Below are 18,999 nucleotides of genomic sequence, written 5' to 3'. Positions count from 1 at the left end.
AAATTCTAACAAGGTTAATTTCCTTCCTAAAACCGCAGTGGATTAAAAGTAACAAAACAAAAACCATTACAGAGAAGCACTCTGAAAGCCTCCTAGATGAGTACACAGGAGAGCAGAGGCAAGAACTAAAAACAATCAAAAGAGCAGTTAGCGCAAAAACAGAAAACTCTAAACACCCACTAAGTAGGATAAGCTCAGACTCCCTCGGCCCTGGATCCTGACCCTCCACGAATCAATTCCTCACAAGCCACCTCAGCGATCTTTCAGGAACTGAAATGTAATCCTGCTTGCCTGCTCCCAAATCTTGGCAACCCTTCATTGACTTCCCAGGCTCATAAGACAAAATTATTGTTTAAAAACGGTCCACAAGGTCTCCTGAGGTTCTGATTGCTGCCTGCCTCTCCAGCTTCATCTCACTTCCGCCCCACCTGCTTGGGCCTTTTGACATTTCCTTCCCTTTACATGGAAGTGTCTCACTGCTGCCTCTCCTGGGGGATCTGAAATGTCGTTTTCCTTAGAAAGCCTTACCTAGTCCTGGAGTCTACATTAGGTTTTCCCATGCACCTTAGCGCCTTTGCAGTTGAGAATTTATCACAGTTGCACTTTGTCTGATTGTTTTATTTGTTTGTTTGTTTTTTGAGACGCCAAGGCTGGAGTGCAGTAGCGCGATCTCGGCTCACTGCAACCTCCGCCTCCTGGTTTAAGCGATTCTCATGCCTCAGCTTCCCCAGCAGCTGGGATTACAGGCGTGCACCACCACGCCCGGCTAATTTTTGTATTTTTAGTAGAGACAGGGTTTCGCCATGTTGACCAGGCTGATCCCAAACTTTTGGCCTCAAGTGATCTGCCGTACTCGGCCTCCCAAAGTGCTGGGATTACAGGCGTGAGTCCCCGTGCCTGGCCAGTCTAATAGTTGAATACCTATTTCCTTCAGCCTACTGTGAGCTCTGGTGGAAAAGGACTATATCTGGCCCGTACATATGCCAAATAAGTATTCACTGGAAAAAAAAAAAAATGAGTAATGTCACAGGACAAGCATACATCTTCCTAGTATATAATCTTAAATTTTACTAAAAGATCTTTTTGAGAAGGTAGCTGTTTTATTAAAGAAAAAAAATTACGAGGTACAATGCAGAATTCATACGAATATTAAAGCTAAAACAAGACTTTCAGAATGCTTTAGGCTACACCCCCAGACTTCTCTGGAGACATTGTGCTTAAAATACTATGGAAACATGGTGTGGTAAAAGATGCATTTCCCAAGGGATCTGGATAACCAGCGCTTATCCTCATTTTACTGGAGGAGAATATATGTCTGGAGAGGGCTTTGCAAACTACTAGCCTTTGTGCGTTATAACATTATTATGAAAAATCTGTGTTTCAAAGACGGGGAATGATTTAGTTATTGCATTGCTAATTACAGGTGGGGCTAGCGCCAGAGCTCAGGCCTCTCGGGGCCTGTCTAGCCCACAGCTTTTCATTAATACACAGCACCTGCCACCTGGTCCCTGCTGCAAAGGGTGGCCTCTCGAGCTAGGAGCCATATCTAGGGCGGATAGCCTATGCTAGGCTCAAAGACACTCTTAAGTTCCGATCAACCAGAACTGAGGAGCGGGTAGGAAAACCAAGCCGAGCCTTCCCCGGCTTCACAATCCGCAGGCTCTCCGCTGTCCCTGGCCGGACTGGGCAGTTTCCCTGGAGAACTGCAGCCCGGCCCGCTTCGCTCAGGCCCAAACCCGCGCGGCTCTCCCCCTGGCGGGGAACTCGCAGCACTGCGGCGCATTCCGGAGACGCCGTCAATCTCCGGATTTGAAGCGCAGGCGGTATCTAAGGGGCCTGGGAAGCGGGAAAGCTCGGGAGTCACTCACGAGAGAACACCCTGCAGGAGTCGACCCAGCTGCCTGGCTTCGTGGTCCTGCAGCGTGGCCCGTTGCTTCGCGCAGAGGTTGGCCACAGATCCTGGCTAGGAAACTGGGGACCCCTTGGTTTGCCACCGAGGAGGGTGGAGGTCCCCGTCAGTCCCCTCGGGGATGCAGCCGCATTTTCCCCTCCGTGCGTCTGGCCGGGAACCAGAGGATAGGGCTGTGGAACACAGGCAGGGCGGGCCCTTCGAAACCCGGACGCGAGGGGAGGCGAGAGGCGCCGGTGTCCCGCACGCCCACCGGCGCCGAGGCAGGGGAGCTGCGGCCAGGGGCCCACGGAGGACGCCGGCGGCGCCGCCGCCTCGGGCTCGCGGGCCGCGCGCGCACGCGAGTGGGCGTGGGAGGCAGGGGCGCTACTAGCAGGCGGCGTGCGCGCGCGCGCTCCCCCGCGCCCTCCCTCGCAGGCCCGCCCGGCCCCGGCGCGCGTCACGAGGGGAGAGCTAGAGAGCTGGAGGGCGGGAGGGAGGGTGGGGAAAGGGGGTGGGGCCGCGAGACCGGAGGGTTCCGAGCGACGGCTGCAGAGCCGGAGCTGGGCGAGGGCGGCTGCGGTCCCGGCGGCGGCGGCGGCGGCGGCGGCGGCTGCGGCGGGAGAAGATGGTGGCGCTGGAGGTAGCAGCGGCTGGAGCGGAGCTTTATTCCCAGGCTTGGCACCAGCGCTGTCACTAGCGCCGCCTGCTCCCGCGGGCCCGCGGACCCAGCTGTCAGGCAAGGTACCACAGCCAGGGAGGGGTGGGTGAGAAGGGGTGCCCGGCGCTGATGCGGCCCCCGACGGAGCCCGGGTCCTAGCCAAAGGGCGCCCCCGGACGCGAGAGGGGCTGCCTGGAACAATAGTGCGGAGGAGCGGGGGCAGCAGGCGACATCCAGGGGGCAGTGCCTGGAACCATCAGCCAGCGAGGCGGGGTAAGGCGGCGTTGCGGGCGAGACGGCTGGGGTCCGGTGCCCGCTCAGATGCCAGGCTTCGGGCGCAGCAGGCGGGCCTGATGACAGTCATGGCAGGAGTGAGTGTGTGAGAGTGTGTGTGTAAAAGGTATAGCAGAGGGGATGGGGGTGGAGGACGGAGGTGTTGGGGGGTGACATTTCCAGGAATCCCCGCTAGGATCCCTCATCTCTCGGCTGACTCTCCTGGAGAAAGAATGTGATGATGGAAACGGTGAGGTGGGCAGGATGCACTTGGTGTGTGAAGTGTGGAGGGAGGCAGTGGGGTAGGGGCGGGTTTGTAAAATTCTGTGTATGTGTGTGTACGCGTTTGGTTGCATCCACGTTCCCCAAACAGCGCCCCAAACCCAGAGATCTGCCGCTGCCTTGACTTGATGTCACCGGCTAAGACTGTGGGACAGTGTTTGTTATTTTGACCCTGCAACTCTGAGCACAGTCTCTGTTCTGCTCCTGCGTGTGGATGGCCCAGTGTAGGGATTCTCGCTTCCCCTTCCTCTGGCCTCATGACATGGGGATGTGGAAGTGAGCATGTTGCTTTGAGGCACATGGCAGGGAAATAGGATAACCGTTACGCATTCTGGGCTTGCTGGTGTACCCGGTTTTGAAGGGGGCTTCCATCCTCTGATACTACTTCTCTGCTTAGCACCTGTTCCATAAGGGTCTTGTACTCCCTGACTCTGCAGTTTCCATTGTTTTTCTCCTGTCTGACCTGAAGGAGAATAGTGTTGAATGATCAGATTCCTCTTCCTGTCCCCACAACTTTCAATGCTAGCTAGACCTTCTCCTTCCACATTTAAGCACTGAAAACCTTATGGCTAGAGGATGGATGGTCTTTGTATTGGTTCTTTTAGAATGAACTCTGGAGGTGTGTACGTATAGAGAGATGCGGCGGGGCGGGGGGCAGTCTTTAAAAAAGAAGAAAAATATCACACGGAGAAGTGTTTGGTGCCCACCTGGTCAGCGTCGCACAGCCAGGGCGTTTTCCTCAGGAAACAGGATACTTTATTTCTACTGCTGGTGACATCCACTCTCCCAGCTGTCACAATAGCTAGGTGGTGCCGTGTATCATTTGGAAACTGAAATCTCCCAAGACCCACAGTGATGGGGTCCCAGGTCAGTAAAGTCCCTGCTTTCCTACCTGATATAGCCCACTAGTAGGGAATTTGGAAAAATGTCAGGCTGGCAATAACTCACCCAGTGGGAACAAGGACACAGAAATGCATCGAGTCTATGGCTGTTTAATTGTGTCTGCGTGGTAAAGATAGGTGTGTGTAGGGTTGGGTAGAGATAGGCAGGGAGATGGCATATTCATGTGTATCCAGGGCAGTGTGATTCCTCCTCGCCTATATTTCTCCTGCGGTATTCACAGGAATGAGTATCTGGACACTTCTGTATTAAAATGTTGTATGTCTAGCTTAACCTGTTTAGGACATATTTTAGTCATAACACCTTAAATTCTACTGCATTGCTGTCGGAATCCAAACTGGCTGCCCGGTTCTCTTCAAAAAGCCCGTAGCAGTCATGGCTACACAAGTAAATATACAACATGTTGGCACCAGAGGTTTCTTTTTCTTTTTTAAAATTTTTGTTTTGCATTCTTTTATGGGCAAAGGTTGCACGATATCGTTGTTTCATTGAAAATAATAAAACTAGGGCTATCCACATATGCTTTTTTTCTTCCCATATATCTTATTTAATGATGTATAGACTAGGTGTTCTTGAAGCTGTCAATGTAAAGTAAATTTCCCCATGTTCTTCAAGTCAAGCCTTCTAAGATTTTAATATGAGGTTGGTTGTTGGCTCTCATCCAAGATTTAAGGATAGATTTGTAAAAATGAATTTTGAATCTTAGTTCTTTACTCTCTTATTTGTTATGCCAAATCCCTTTCTGAGAAAAGTACTTATGGAATTTAAAAGCCATTCTAAGAGGTTTTGATTTTTTTTTTAAAAAAAGTCATCATCTTTTATATTTGCAAGTAAGACCAGGGATGTAAATGTCTTACAAGAAAGTTTAATAATATGAGGAATTACCAGGTAAATACACTGTTTAGAGAAAGAGAAATTACACAGCAGCATAATCGATGACTCAGGAATCAGTGATTTCTTTTCTAACATAAACGTGATCATTTTTATTTTTATTTATCTTTTTGAGACAGGGTCTTCCTCTGTCGCCCAGGCTGGAGTGCAGTAGTGTGATCATAGCTCACTGCAGCCTCAAACTCCTGGCTCAAGCAATCCTCCTGCCTCAGCCTCCTGAATAACTGGGACAATAGGCACATGGCACCACACCCAGATATTTGTTTATTTTTTTCAGAGATAGAGTCTCGCTACGTTGCCCAGGTTGATAGTTTTAAAAATGCAATATCTGGCTTTTCTAAAGATTGGACTGGTATAAGGTTCATGAGACAGCTCTGGTAAATGGTTGTACCTTTTGCTGTGGCCTGCAGCAAGCCATTTTTTTGTGCATGGATGCCTTTCCTTCACTTAAAATAGCATCAGTGCTTTTCTCTACCATTATTGAGTCTCTTAAGGGTTTTTTTTGTTATTTGTTTTGTTTTTTGTTTTCATTTTGGTTGTTGTTATTGTTTGTTTATTTCAGAAGACTTAGGAGTAAGAGATATTTGAAAATGACCTCTGGGTCCAAAAGGAATTAACTGTATGTAGCACCTTGGGGAGATAGGACTTTTAGCCTGCAAAGAAGAAGTAATTGTTGCTAAAACTGAGAGAATTTCAAGCAATGAAATCTGAAGTTAACTCTCTGGGTTACAATAGTTAATTTGCAAACATCTTGCCTCCTGTGTCTCAGACCCACTGTACCTAGGGGCATAGGGGACAGGGAATGTTGAGAAGGGTTGGAGATTCAAAGAATGCTAAGTCTTAGATCCTGCCCAGAGGTGAATCTTGGTCTAGAAGGAGAAAAGAGGAATATGTGTTACTAACTGTAAAAATAGTGAAAAAATGATTAAGTGCTGAAAAAGCAGTATTCCTGCAGGACTGTGGGAATTCACAGGGTACAAAATGACTTCTGATGGAAGAATCAGGGAAGGTTACATGGGATATAGCATTTGAGCTGTGATTAAGGTGGCATTTGGGTTGGCAGAGAAGGAAGGGCATGCTTGGGGGAGGAACAGTATAGCACAGGCCTGGCAGTGGAAGATGTATGCCTACACAGGGAACAAAAAAATGGTGTGCTTTGGCTGCAGCACTAGGAATGCCAAGAGATGTAATGAGGGATAAAGCAAGAAAGAGAGGTTTGTTCAAGGTGGTGGAGCAACTTGTACGCCAAGCTAAGGAGTGTGGATTTTGTTCAGTAAGGACTGGGGAGCTATAGAAGATTTGTGAGGAGAAAGATTGACAGTATCAGAACTGTGCTTTGGGGCAATAATTTTGTAGTATTATGTTGGATGGAATGACATGGGAAAAGACTGGCAGGAGGGAGACCAGATAGACCCTATCGTCAAAGTAGGGGAAAGATAGAAAGAGGCAGTGGGAGGGAAGAAGGGAACACACCTAAGAGGTGGTGTGCAAGAATTATCTGAGGAGCCTGAACAGTCACTGGAGAGTGGGAGGGAAAAGGGAGGCCAAAGATCATTGTCAGGCTTAGCTGAGAGAGCAGTTGGGTCATTTTCAGAAAGAAGATATAACAGAGGATAAGGAAGAGGAGAGAAATTTCTTTTTGAGCATGACAGGCTTATCCAAGTTAAGGGACTAGAATACAGAGGGAGGTTGGAGCTACAAAGAGATTTGTAAGTCATCTACTTAGGAGCGATTTTGATATCCCAGGAATCACTGATAAAGAAAATGAAGAAAGAAGCAGCAAAGGCAAGGATAGGATCCTTAAGGGATGTCTGTGTGTTGGAGGGGAAAGAGAAAGAAGAGGACAGGGACCATGTTAAACAAGGGCAGTTGGAGAAAAATGATGGAAGTAGAGTGGTACAGTGTCATGGAAGCTGGCAGGGGTGAGGAGAGCCCCTGTCACTCACACAGCACACCCCATGGGTGAGGGTGCAACCAAGGCAAAGCCATTGGATTTGACTCTTGGCTTTCCTTGATTGTCTTTGTGGTAGGTGGAAGTGGCAGCCAGGGGCAAGGGTTGAAGGGAAGGGTGGGGGAAGGGAAATGGAAAGCAGTGAGAACAGACTTCATTTTCAATAAGTTGGGAGGTAAAGGAGAAGGAGAGAGAGTATGATATATCAAAACAATGGTGTAGTAGAGGGAAAGTGGTATTTTTAGTTTAGGAAGACTTGAGCCCGCTTTCTAAGCTGAGGAGTACAATCCATTGAGGAAAAAAGAGATTGAAAATGTAAGGGAGAGGCTCAGTTGAGGGAATTAAGTCTTCAAGAAGATGGGAGGATACTAGATGAAAGCAAAGGAAGGATTCTTTTGAGACAGAAGCATAGGAATTTCGAGGTGAAAAGAAAGAATTTGGCCACAGTCTTTTAAGTAAAGTCAAAAGAGAGATGGGCAGGTTGAAGCCAGGAGTAGAATGACAAAGACTTGTGGGCATTGTGGAAACAGAGCAGTGAGTCAATTAGGAGTGAATAAAAGATCATTACTCAACCATGAGGACCTCATGTGTTTGAAAAGCATGAATTTGTAGTGAAACCAGTTAATGCTATATAACGGGAGTTTGACAACTACTTAAGTAATTTTTGTATAGTGAGCATTTGTGGTTCTTCATTCCCTTAAATGCAGTAGAATGTTTACCTTTAAAATTATCTGAATAAAAGACTCCACTTGTATTTCCTGTAAATATTCTCTCTCAGAGATCTGAGCTAAATTTTAAGAAGTTTATAGTAAAACGATGGGGAAAAATGTAAGTTGTTTTTTAAAGGATGAGCTTTTTCTATCTATAATGGTAGAATATGATTTTACTTTACATGTAAAGTCAGTTTTCAAAAGAAAAATCAAATATAGCACCTCACCCAACACCATACCCATCATATGCATTCAATATACATATGTCACATGAATACATGAATAAACTTTTTTTAAGTAAGCTAGCTACACTATCTAAAATTTTAAATTTCAGGATTTCGTTCTCATACAATGGACATTGAATGAGTTGCATTTTGTGGCCTGTACAAGTTTATGATAGAATTAAAACTATTTATTCATACCTGATATGTACATTGAAGCTTTATTTTAAAAAAACTCCACATTTTTCACAAAATAATTGTGACCCCTTTAGATCCTTGAGTTATGGGATTATGTCACGATTCCAGGTGAGTTTATGGAACTTCAACTGTAATGAGTGGTGGGTTTTGAGGTTTTAATGATGAAATGTATTCATTCCTTCAACATATTCTCATTGAACACTTTCTCTGGGCCAGAAACTATTCTAGGTGCAAGGAATATAGAGGAGGGGGGGAACATGTCCTTAATATTACAGAGCTTTTAGTGGAAGGAGGTTAAAAATAAGTAAATAAGCAATTACATAATATGCCAGGTGGTAAGTGCTGTGATGAAGAATCAAACAGAGAGAGCAATAGACTGACATTAGTGGGTAGGGGGTGATGTTATTTTATATAGGATGGTCAGGAAAAACCTTAAGCAGAAGAGCTTACAGATGTGAAGTAGTAAGCCCTGAAGATATTTGGGGAAGGGCCTTCTAGGCAGAGAGGATATCAACAATGAAAAGACTGGATAGGAACATGTTTGGCATCCTCAAGGGACAGCAGGGAAACCTTATTGGTTTCCTCAGTTTACCCGGACATGGTATCACTCCTGATAGATGGAGCAGTCATTTAGGGAATTCACAATAAAATGCTTTGCCTTTCATTTTGAATTGGTTGCCCATAAGGCTGTATTACCATCTACTGTATTTGGGCTGACTTATGAATCAGTGTTGGGTTTATAAAAAGATGAATGTCCTCAATCAAATATATTTAAGTTAGAAAACAATCATCCCTGTAATCCCAGCACTGTGGGAGGCTGAGACAGGCAGATCACTTGAGGTCAGGAGTTTGAGACCAGCCTGGCCAACATGGTGAAACCCTGTCTCTACTAAAAATACAAGAATTAACCAGGCATGGTGGCGCATGCCCGTAGTCCCAGCTATTTGGGAGGCTGAGGCAGGAGAATTGCTTGAACACAGGAGGCGGAGGTTGCAGTGAGCCGAAATCACGTCAAAAAACAAGGCGTGATTCTGTCTGGGTAGTGATGAAATACTAGTCAGCTGGAAGTAGTTCTGCTCCTTGGAACTTACGTCTCTTCTGTGGTCTGAATCTTCTTTAAATATTGCTTTCTTTTCTTCCTCCTTGTTTCGTGTTCCATTCTCAAGTGTAAGGTCCTTGAGGCTACAACTTTGTTTTGTTCATCTGGGTATACTCTATAACACAAAATGACTCTCTGCATTAGTAAGGGATTATCAAATACAGAGAGGAATTGATGAGAAATTTCCAAAGATTTAAGTAACTCAGGTGTAAAGAATGAGGGTAAAGCTCGTTTACCTTGATTTCTGCAGATAGGTAGCTGTTTTTCAGAGGACACAGAATTGCCACATGATGCTAAAGCAGTTTATGCATGCAGGCCCTGAAATGAGGACTTGAGTTCGCAGTAGTTTATTTGAGAGACAACCTCAAGAAGCACAAGTGAGAGGATGGAGAAAATGAGACAGGAGAGGGAAGAAGGCCCATTAAGAGGTGAATTAATGAGCAGGTTACCACTGTGGGCAGCTGAGGCTTGGCTCTGCTGGCATCATGTAGACTGCACATTAGGATTGTCCACCAAGCAGTGGAGAAACTGGGGTATTTATCCACCATTTCCCTAGAGATATTAAATCTTCAGTACTTTAGGGCTGCTAATATTAGCCTGAGCAAGCTCCAGGGACACCAAAGAAAGCCCTTGAGCAGAGAAGCAGAGAGGCAGAGCCAGGTGGAAGTGGGAAACTGTCAGTGTATGTGAAGACTGTCGATATAGCTGTAGCTGAACTCAGAAGTGGACATGGGACCCCTGTTTGACACAGCACAGAGGTATCATAAAGAATTTTTAACAGATAATAATTGGTTTGATGGCAGTTATTTTAATTTAAGGATTTTTAATGTACTGCGACAACTGCCTGCAGTTCTGTTCACTCACAAGCCAACTATTGGCCACCCTCAGTTATCTGAGATGCAGAGTACCATATATGTTCATGTGTAAGGTACCCTCTGTTATAGGGTGGCCCTCAATTTTCCAACCAGAGCGTTTTTAAGGAGGCTTCATGTCAACTTGAATATGCATATTCTAGGAATATAGGCAGAGTGAAGTATTTACTTATGCTTAAGTTATTAAGTTTACTTTCATATAATTAAAATCACCTTATATAAAATTAATAATTTAGAAATATGACATCCTTCCATTCTCACATTTTATGAAATCATTTTTTCAAATACTTCACAAACTTTTTTGACTTTAGAGTCTTTGTCATGATTAGGTCACTTTTGTCATGTTCATTTCTATCTAACTTTTTTGAGATATAGTACTTCTTGAGTTTCTGTTATGATGCTACTACCACAAACTTTACTCCAAACCTTGTGTGTTCATTCATTTAACGTAAGAACGTTTGTTTTATCTTTTCTTCCTATAGGAGTATATTTATGATCTCTGCAACCCAGCACTTCTATATGTCTTGTATAAAGACATTCAAAACAAGCAATTGTAAAGCTCCTCCCCAGGAATATTTACTTAAATTGGTGTTAAAATCATGGTCTCCTTTACTCTTTATTCATTCAGTCATTTATCTTATTTCAATCGCATAGCCTTCAGAAATATCCCTATCTTGTGTTGATTGAGTTTATTTCCGGCTATCTTCTCCAAATAGTTCTTAAGTAACCTCTGAAACACACACCTCCTTTTCATGAAATCTGCAGTCTTACCAGGTAATGTGTTTTTGACATGGTTTCTCTCTTTAAAATCAGTTGCCATCACATCCAGCTATTACTGAATTACATGACTTTCAGTTTCTGTTATCTTGGAGGTAACAGGGTTTTCGGCATTCAGAAGAAGGTAATTAAGAGAATACCCCACAATATGGGAGACTTTGTAAGCATTTATACATAAGGCAACTTTCTGTTTTCTGAAATACACTTTTTGGAGGACAGAATCTCATCTTTTTGCATATGTAAAGTAATCGCAGGAGGTTGTCAAGGTATGGTGGCAAAGCCAATCCCTGCCCACTAAGTTTCCTTTTCAACCTCCTCTTCTGTTCCATGTGGATTACTTAGTATACAATCAGTGTGAAAAATACAGCAAATACAGCAATGATTTATTTCCTAAAGGAATTAATTGGTCACCATTCCAAATAATATAATCATTATGTTTCTGACTGTTGATAAATTTTGTATTTCAAGATCAATTCTGTATTTATTAACAGGCACACTATTTTAAAGAAGAAGTATAATTGACAAGATATCCATAAATTCCTTTTTCTTGTAAATTGTAGCATATTTTAAAAGCAAAGGAGGAGCTTAGAGTCATTTAAGGAAATTCCACTTAACAAGAATATCCCCTAAATTGGCTATTCAGTGAATTTGGACTTTTATACTGGACTTTACTAAAGTGGGTAACATTCTATTACAGTGGCTTTTACACATTTGTGGCCATGATTCCTGGTAAGAATACAATTTAGATGATAGGCTAGCAACATAGATGAATGTGTGTAAACACACACACACATTGCTGAAACAAGTTTCACTCAGCAATACTTGTCCTTTATTATGTGTAATCCACTCTGATACTTTCTATTCTATTCTCTTCTGTTCTGTATGTTTGCCAACCCACTGAACTAATCTCTGCGTTAGTGAACCCTAATATGCAGTTTAGAAAACACTGCTCTATTGCATTACATTTATCAGAAAAGTGCTTATTTTCTTATAGTATGAAATAATTTTATGTCAAAAGTTGTTTTTTCCTTTTTTTGAATTGTTAGCATATTTGCATATTTGGTGGTACGGACATATGATGCAGTAATCACAGAGAGAAACTTTATTTTTGAGTAGACATTTTATTTCCAAAAGAAGAAATTATATTAGTGTGGAAAAGGGAAAGTGGAGTAGGAAGAATAGATTGGTTCTTAGATCTGTGGGCTGTGGGGACCATGTCAAGTCACTGAGCTACAACATCCTTGCTGAGCTGGTTCCTCACGGTTCTTTCCTGTCCTTCTCTCTTCCTGCCTTTCTTCCTAGCTGCTGTCTCTTAGCTTCTAGAGTTCTGGATGTTTAGTTAATTACTTAATTCTAAATTTTAACCTAATATATTTCTTCCCAGATGTGAAAATAGTTTCTACGCCCACTTCCCTTCCAAATAACTTGAATATATAAGAATCGTTTTTCCCTGAGCTGTGGAAGAGTTCTGTCCTAAAGGAGCTAGAATTTGTTCTACAGATGAAATGCTTCCATAGTGTTAGGTCATATGAAAGCCTAACCTAATCTTATGTTCAGGTATGATTATATTCTTTATGGCAGTCTAGTTTTCTAAAGTACACATAAATTCCTTTTTTAAAAGCTCAGCAGATTCCCCATCTAGTGACTAAAAACAAGTTAGAAAGTGTCAGGCATTGTGCTAAGTACTGTACACAACTAACTTATTTACTTCTCATAATGACCTAATTTACTCTTCATAACCACATCAAGAGAGAACTTATATTGCAGATAGAAGTTTGAGACTCCCAGAGGTTCCTCAGTGGCTACAAGACAGGACGAAGGGGGTTTGCCTCAGGTCTAGGCATAGGAATGGGCCCCAGACAGTTGCTGGTCCTGGAGTCTTTTCTGTCCTCTGGACCCAGCAGTACCTTCCCATCCCCACTGCACCATCTTGACTCTTGTTTATGATGCCTTCATCCTACTTGGGGTGTGTGTGTGTGTGTGTGTGTTACTGTTTGTCTTAGTCCATTCAGTGTTGCTATAACAGAGTACCTGAGGCTGGGTAACTTACAAAAAAAAGAAGTTTATTTGGCTCACAATTCTGGTGGCTGGAAAGTTTTAAGACCAGGCAGCTACATCTGGTGAGGGCCTCATGCTGCTTCCACTCATAGTGGAAAGTGGAAAGAGAGCAAGTGTGTGCAAAGAGATAACATGGTGAAAGAGGAAACAAGAGAGAAAAACCAAGGAAGCCAGATTCTTTTTAACAATCCGCTGTCTAGGGAACAATTCCATTCTTGTAAGAGTGAGAACTCACTCATCACTGCAGGAGGACATTAATCTATTCATGAGCGATTCACCCCCCATGACCCATGCACCTCCCAATACTGCTACATTGGGGATTAAATTTCAACACGAATCTTGGTGGGGATGAACCACATTCAAACCGTAGCACTGTTGCACTGACATCTCTCCATTCTTGGCCCTGTGGGGTGGTAAGGACTCAGAACGAGTTGGAATAAAGTGCTGCCATAATTAGCCATCAACAGTGAACAAGTCTCCAGGTTGGTCTGAGCCTCAGCTTCTCCAGCTACAAAAGGGAGAATGATGAAACCTTCCCTTCCCGTCTCTTCCTGTACAGGGTCACTGGGGACAAATGAAATATGAAAGGCTACAGAAAAGTAAGGTAGATGTCTCACTTCCTTCGTCATGACATTGAATGGAAGTGATTCCCTACCTAATTCTAATCGCTAGTGTCTCTTTCCTCTAAACCAGAAGTTGACAAACTTTCTCTTTAGGGCTAGGTAGTAAATAGGTTTTGTGGGCCATATGGTCTCTGCCACAATTTCTCCACTCTGCCGTTGTAGTGCAAAAGCAACTGTAGACAATATGTAAACCAATTAGTGTGACTGTATTTCAATCTTGTTTATGGATGCTGAAATTCAAATTTCACATCATTTTTGCTTCACAAAATGTTGATTTCTTATTTAATTATTTTTCAATCATCTAAAAACATAAAAACCATTCTCAGCTCCCAGGCAGTACAAAAACAGGCAGTGGGATGGATTTGTCCCACGGACCTCAGTTTGCTGACCCCTGATCTAAACTCTCACAGTGCTTTGTACCACTCTGGATTCCAGCAGCTCATGCTCATCTTTTCCATCTCTCTTGTCCTTTCAAAATATGCACCCACCCACACACTCATGTTTTCATCTCCCTTAACACTGAGAAAGATAATAGCATATGTATAGTATGCCCCCCACATGTATATTCTATATGCCCAAGAAATATTTATTGAATAAATCAGGATTAAAAATCCGTTGCTTTTGTATGTATCCTGTTTTTTCATCTTTAAAGGAAATTCCACCTATTCTCTAGTAAACCTTTGGGAATGATTGAGTTAAGATTTTGTGATTAAATGTAAGGCTTTGAGATTCTTGCCTTAAAGTATTTCCCCCCTCTGCTATTAACCATAAAAGGAAAAGAATGTCAGGGAGGACAGAGGGGAAAAGCAAACAGACAAACAAAACCAACATTTCAGCATGAAAAGCGCTTGTTAGAGGATAACTAAAGTGGCCAGATGTTTAGCTTTGCTCCCTTGGGTATCCTGTCACTACAGGGAACTCTGAACTGGCTGAAGTGTTTCATGCCTCAGCTACCAGCAGCCCTTGGTGATGTGCTTCCCCCAGAATTTAACATGGGGACCAGAACTCCATGCATTTGACTATAAATAAAGAGGACCTCATAGAATGTACTTTATCTTTGTATTTCCTTACCATGTATTGAGGAATCATGCACATCTATCTAAGAGCAAAGCCTTGAACATACCTCCTGTTTTTCTTCTTAATAAGTATAGACTTGGAAGTGGAATTATTAGAAAATATATAAATTAACATTTTTCTTCTCAAAATGGACAGAAACTGGATGCTGGAATTATGGCAGGGGTGTGTTATTCCACATAGTCTATGCTGAATATGTTACTCTATAGTAAGGATTGTGCATATGTGTGTGCACGTGGGTATGTAGTTAAGGGGTGGGAAGAAATAAATATATTAGAAGCTTGGGACCAAAATCACTAATGGTATCTACTCCTTATTAAAATGTGTTAAGGAAAGGAACAGTTAAGTCAGCTTTCAGTTAAGTGCTTAAGTATTTTAGCCTGCCAAAATATATAAATTTTCCATAATCTGGAAGAGAGATTCATGACACATGTAAAATAAATGATAAGGTGTCCTTTGACTTGGCATAAATTGTTACTGCTATGGTAGATGATGTCTAGTCCTGAAGATAGAATGTTAAGCCAGTGTTAAAAGTGCATATTATTATACATTTAAGTCATGTGAGGTATTTGAAACCTGCTTGGGGAAGAGTGGAGGATGAGAGACTCAGGATTTTGTTTGCTATTATGTCTAAGCTGCTCCCTGTGAAACACAACATGGTACTTACTGGCAGTGCAAAGACTGCTTTCAAAATTACATTTAGTGGATGGATGCAGAGGGGATGGGGTGATGCAGGGAGGGCAGGCTTAGAGAGGACTGCATGGTGATGGGTAGGCAATTATCCACCTGTCTGCAGCTTCTTATGTGGAATGAGGCTCCCCTTGATGAAGTAAAGAGAATGTGCATACGAAGGTGGATGATTCAGGTGTCATTTATTATGATATCTGCACAGTGAATCTTTTAATCTTTCTGAGTTTAATTTTTCCCTCTCCTATCACATCTCCTGCTTCTCCCACTTGGGAAATTACAGTGTTTACATCTTGTTGTTTATGTTGATCACCCCCTTCCCTGCTGGAGTTTTTCAGCACAGTCTGCTTATTCTTGATTGTCTTTTCATATGTAGGACTGTGACACTGAAGCTGGCCAGAAGGTCTCTATAAGTTGGTGTGGTTTGCAGATGTCTTAAGTCAGAATCCTCAGATGCAGACACCAAGAAGAGGGTTTGTGTGTATGTGTGCTACTCTATTAAGGAGATGCTCTCAGGAAAAACTGGGAAGGGAAGGGGAAGAAGTCAAGTAAAGGTATGCTCTCATTCAAACAACGTACTGCAGAGAGTGACTTCAGCCTGATCCTGTGTGGGGCGGGGGAGCTCTGGAGTGTAAGTCAGCCTCAGGGTTGTCCCCGCCTGAATCTATGGGATTGGTGTTTCGTACTCCATACCTGTCAGTCTTCAGTTAAGAGAGGGGGTCTGTGGTGGGGGCACATAAATTCTCAGGTATTTCTGGCTCTTGACATGAAAGGGTGAAGCAAGTGCAGCCCTCCCAAAAAGAGCCATAGGTGCTGGATGTTGGGTGGGAAAGCACATTGAAAGTGAGGACTTGAGGACAGGTGCAGTGGCTCACGCCTGTAATCCTAGCACTTTAGGAGGCCAAGGTGGGCGGATCACCTGAGATCAGGAGTTTGAAACCAACTTGGCCAACATGGTGAAACCCTGTCTTAACTCAAAAAAAAAAAAAAGAAAAGAAAGAAAAGAGAAGAGAAGAGAGAAAGAAGAGACTTGAGTAGGACAACATTGTCCATCAGCAGGCCTCTCTGTAGGGTAACCAAGGGAGCTATTAGGTTGTTCCACTGGGAATCTCCACATGCCAGTCTTCTTCCTGAGAAGTAGCTGCTGGCTCCTAGTGATACATGTGTGTGGTGTGGAGCAGAGGGCTGGGGATCCAGCTGTTCTGCATCGGTGAACCTCCCGTTTCCAGAGCCTTCTCCACCCCGTCCTTTGGTAGGCCTGCATCCCTGGGGTTCTACAGCTCAGTCATCTCAAAGAAAATGTGTTAGAATCTTTTGTTTGTGAATATTCCCTGTTCCATTCTCTGTGGATTTATACCTGATGTATACCTTTATACTCATTTAAGTAGGGTCTTCAGGGGAAAAGATTAAAAATATATAATTGGTGGTATTGAGGTGGTAAATTTGTTACCTTAAACTGGGAGTCACCCAAAATAAAAGCTAGAGTAGAATCTAAAGTAAAGCCAAAGTAGTAAAATGTTTAAATATATATGTATACACACATGCATATATATGTAAGTATCTGTATTCCTATAATTTCATAAAAATAGGCTTAATAGTTGGTATTTAGCCCATCTAAGTATTATCTAGCAAAGTGCTGTATTAGTCAAAATGAATAGTTTCACTCTGTTGTGATCATTAGTTGGATAATGTCAGCCAGTGGCTAATGTTGATATCATTGGGCTAAGCAGGGGGACTTCTGTCTTTCACAATATTTTTGGATGTTAACACTAGACACAGGTCAATAAACTGCTGATGTCAGTGTCAACCATGGTTCCCATGTCATCACATCAGAGTTAATCTTTGGAACTGAATAGTAAACAGAAACCTAAGTAATAACTGGCAGACTCAGAAAACACTATTTGTTGTTCAAGGAATCTCAAACAAAATCCACTGCTTTCTGTTCTCTATGTAACAGGTTTATTGAATGGGCTGGACTCAATGGGATGCAAATAGCCATCATCTCTAGTTCTTCTCTTACAGCTTCTTTCTACCCACTTAACAGACTTGTCTTCTCTTCCCCATTGGAATAAAATTTTAGGCAGGTCTCTTAGATCTCCCGGTTATTATCATTATTATTATTATTTTGAGACGGAGTCTTGCTGTTTCGCCGAGGCTGGAGTGGTGTAGTGGCGTGATCTCGGTTCACTGCAAGCTCCGCCTCCTGGGTTCATGCCATTCTCCTGCCTCAGCCTCCCCAGTAGCTGGGACTACAGGCGCCCACCACCATGCCCAGCTAATTTTTTGTATTTTTAGTACAGATGGGGTTTCACTGTGTTAGCCAGGATGCTCTCCATCTCCTGACCTTGTGATCCGCCCCCCTTGGCCTCCCAAAGGGCTGGGATTACAGGCATGAGCCACCACGCCCAGCCCTGGTTAGTCTTAAGTGGTGAAGAGTTTGACTACTAGTCACATAATACATCCAGTATAATAATAAAAACTCAAATTCTCATCTAATATTTGATGTTTTTAAATTGCAATGTAACTTGAATAGTGAAGAAACAGAAATATCAAGTGTATAACTTGCTAAATTTTCACATATCTGAAAACCTATGTAACTAGCACTTGAATCAAGACATAGAACATTTTCTGGCCCCTGGGAGGCTCTCTCATGTGCCTTCTCAGTCAATATCAACCACTTTCAGAAAGGTAACCACTACTCTGACCTCTGTCACCATAGAGCAGTTTTGCCTGTTCTTAACTTCATCTACGTGGAATCATAGTATGTAGCCTTTTGCATCTGACTTCTTGTTTAATATTTTAGAGATTAATTCATGATTCATTCCTTTTTTGCTGTTTAATCCATTGTGTGAATATACTGAGTTTATCAATTCTTTTGTTGAAGGACATTAGGGTTGTTTTACTGTGAATATTATTATATGTTTATTTCGGTTTACATCTGCACTGATTTCTGTAGGGTATATACTCACAAATGGAATTGCGGGGTCATAGAATAGGTGTACATTTAGCTTTAGAGATATTGCCAGTTTTCCAGAGTGGGGACTACTTTGTCCAGTTTATACTCCCAATAGCAGTTTATGAGAGTCATGGTTGGTTCCACATTGGTGATAGCACCTGGTTTCCTGCCATTTGTTTAGCTTGAGGCATTCTGCTAAGTGTGTAGTAGTGTTAAAGTTGTCTTGTTTTTGTTAATTTTGTTAAAATTGACACAAAAATTGTACATTTATGGGATACGGTGTGAGGCTTTAATACATGTGCACATTGTATAATCATCAAATCAGAGTAGCTAGCATGGCAGTCACTCAAACTTTTATTATTTCTTTGTGGCGATAACTTTCAAGATCCTCTTTTCTACTCATCTTAAAATATATCATACCTTGTTATTAGCTGTAATCACCCTACTATGCTACTATGTAACAGAATTTATTCTTCCTATCTAACTGTAATTTTGTTCTAGCTTAGTTCTTTTTCTCAAGATCGCTTTGGTTACTTGGAGTTCCATATGAATTTTAGGATTGTTTTTCTATTTCTGTGAAGAATGCCATGGGTATTTCTATAGGGATTGTATTGGAACTGTAGATAGTCATTTTAATGATATTAATTCTTCCAATTTATGAGCATGAGATATCTTTTCATTCATTTGTGTCTTCTGTTTCTTTCATCAGTGTTTTATAGTTTTCATCGTAGAGATCTTTTACATCCTTGCTAAAATTTAGACCTAGGTAATTTATTATTTTGTAGCTATTGTAAATGGATTTGCTTTCTTTATTTCTTTTTTTTTTTTTTTTTTTTTTTTTTTTTTTTTTTTTGTGGGAGCATAGTTTACTCCCCGGA

The 18,999-nt window shown here is 42.5% G+C and overlaps 1 protein-coding gene across 1 annotated transcript in view; it reads left to right on the top strand.

Annotated features, from left to right (window-relative positions):
- Window positions 1-2,422: 2,422 nt before the first annotated feature.
- APBA1 (amyloid beta precursor protein binding family A member 1) overlaps window positions 2,423-18,999 on the top strand; it is a 225,905-nt gene continuing 209,328 nt past the window's right edge. Inside the window, exon 1 of the mRNA XM_025360610.1 lies at window positions 2,423-2,632. The gene's annotated coding sequence lies outside the window, so the exon portion shown is untranslated. The remainder of the gene's footprint in view (window positions 2,633-18,999) is intronic.

The sequence above is a fragment of the Theropithecus gelada genome, chromosome 15 (assembly GCF_003255815.1).
Source record: "Theropithecus gelada isolate Dixy chromosome 15, Tgel_1.0, whole genome shotgun sequence".
In the NCBI taxonomy this organism is placed as follows: Eukaryota; Metazoa; Chordata; class Mammalia; order Primates; family Cercopithecidae; genus Theropithecus; species Theropithecus gelada.
The sequence above is the reverse complement of the archived record's forward strand: the minus strand, read 5'-3'. Positions and strand labels throughout refer to the sequence as shown.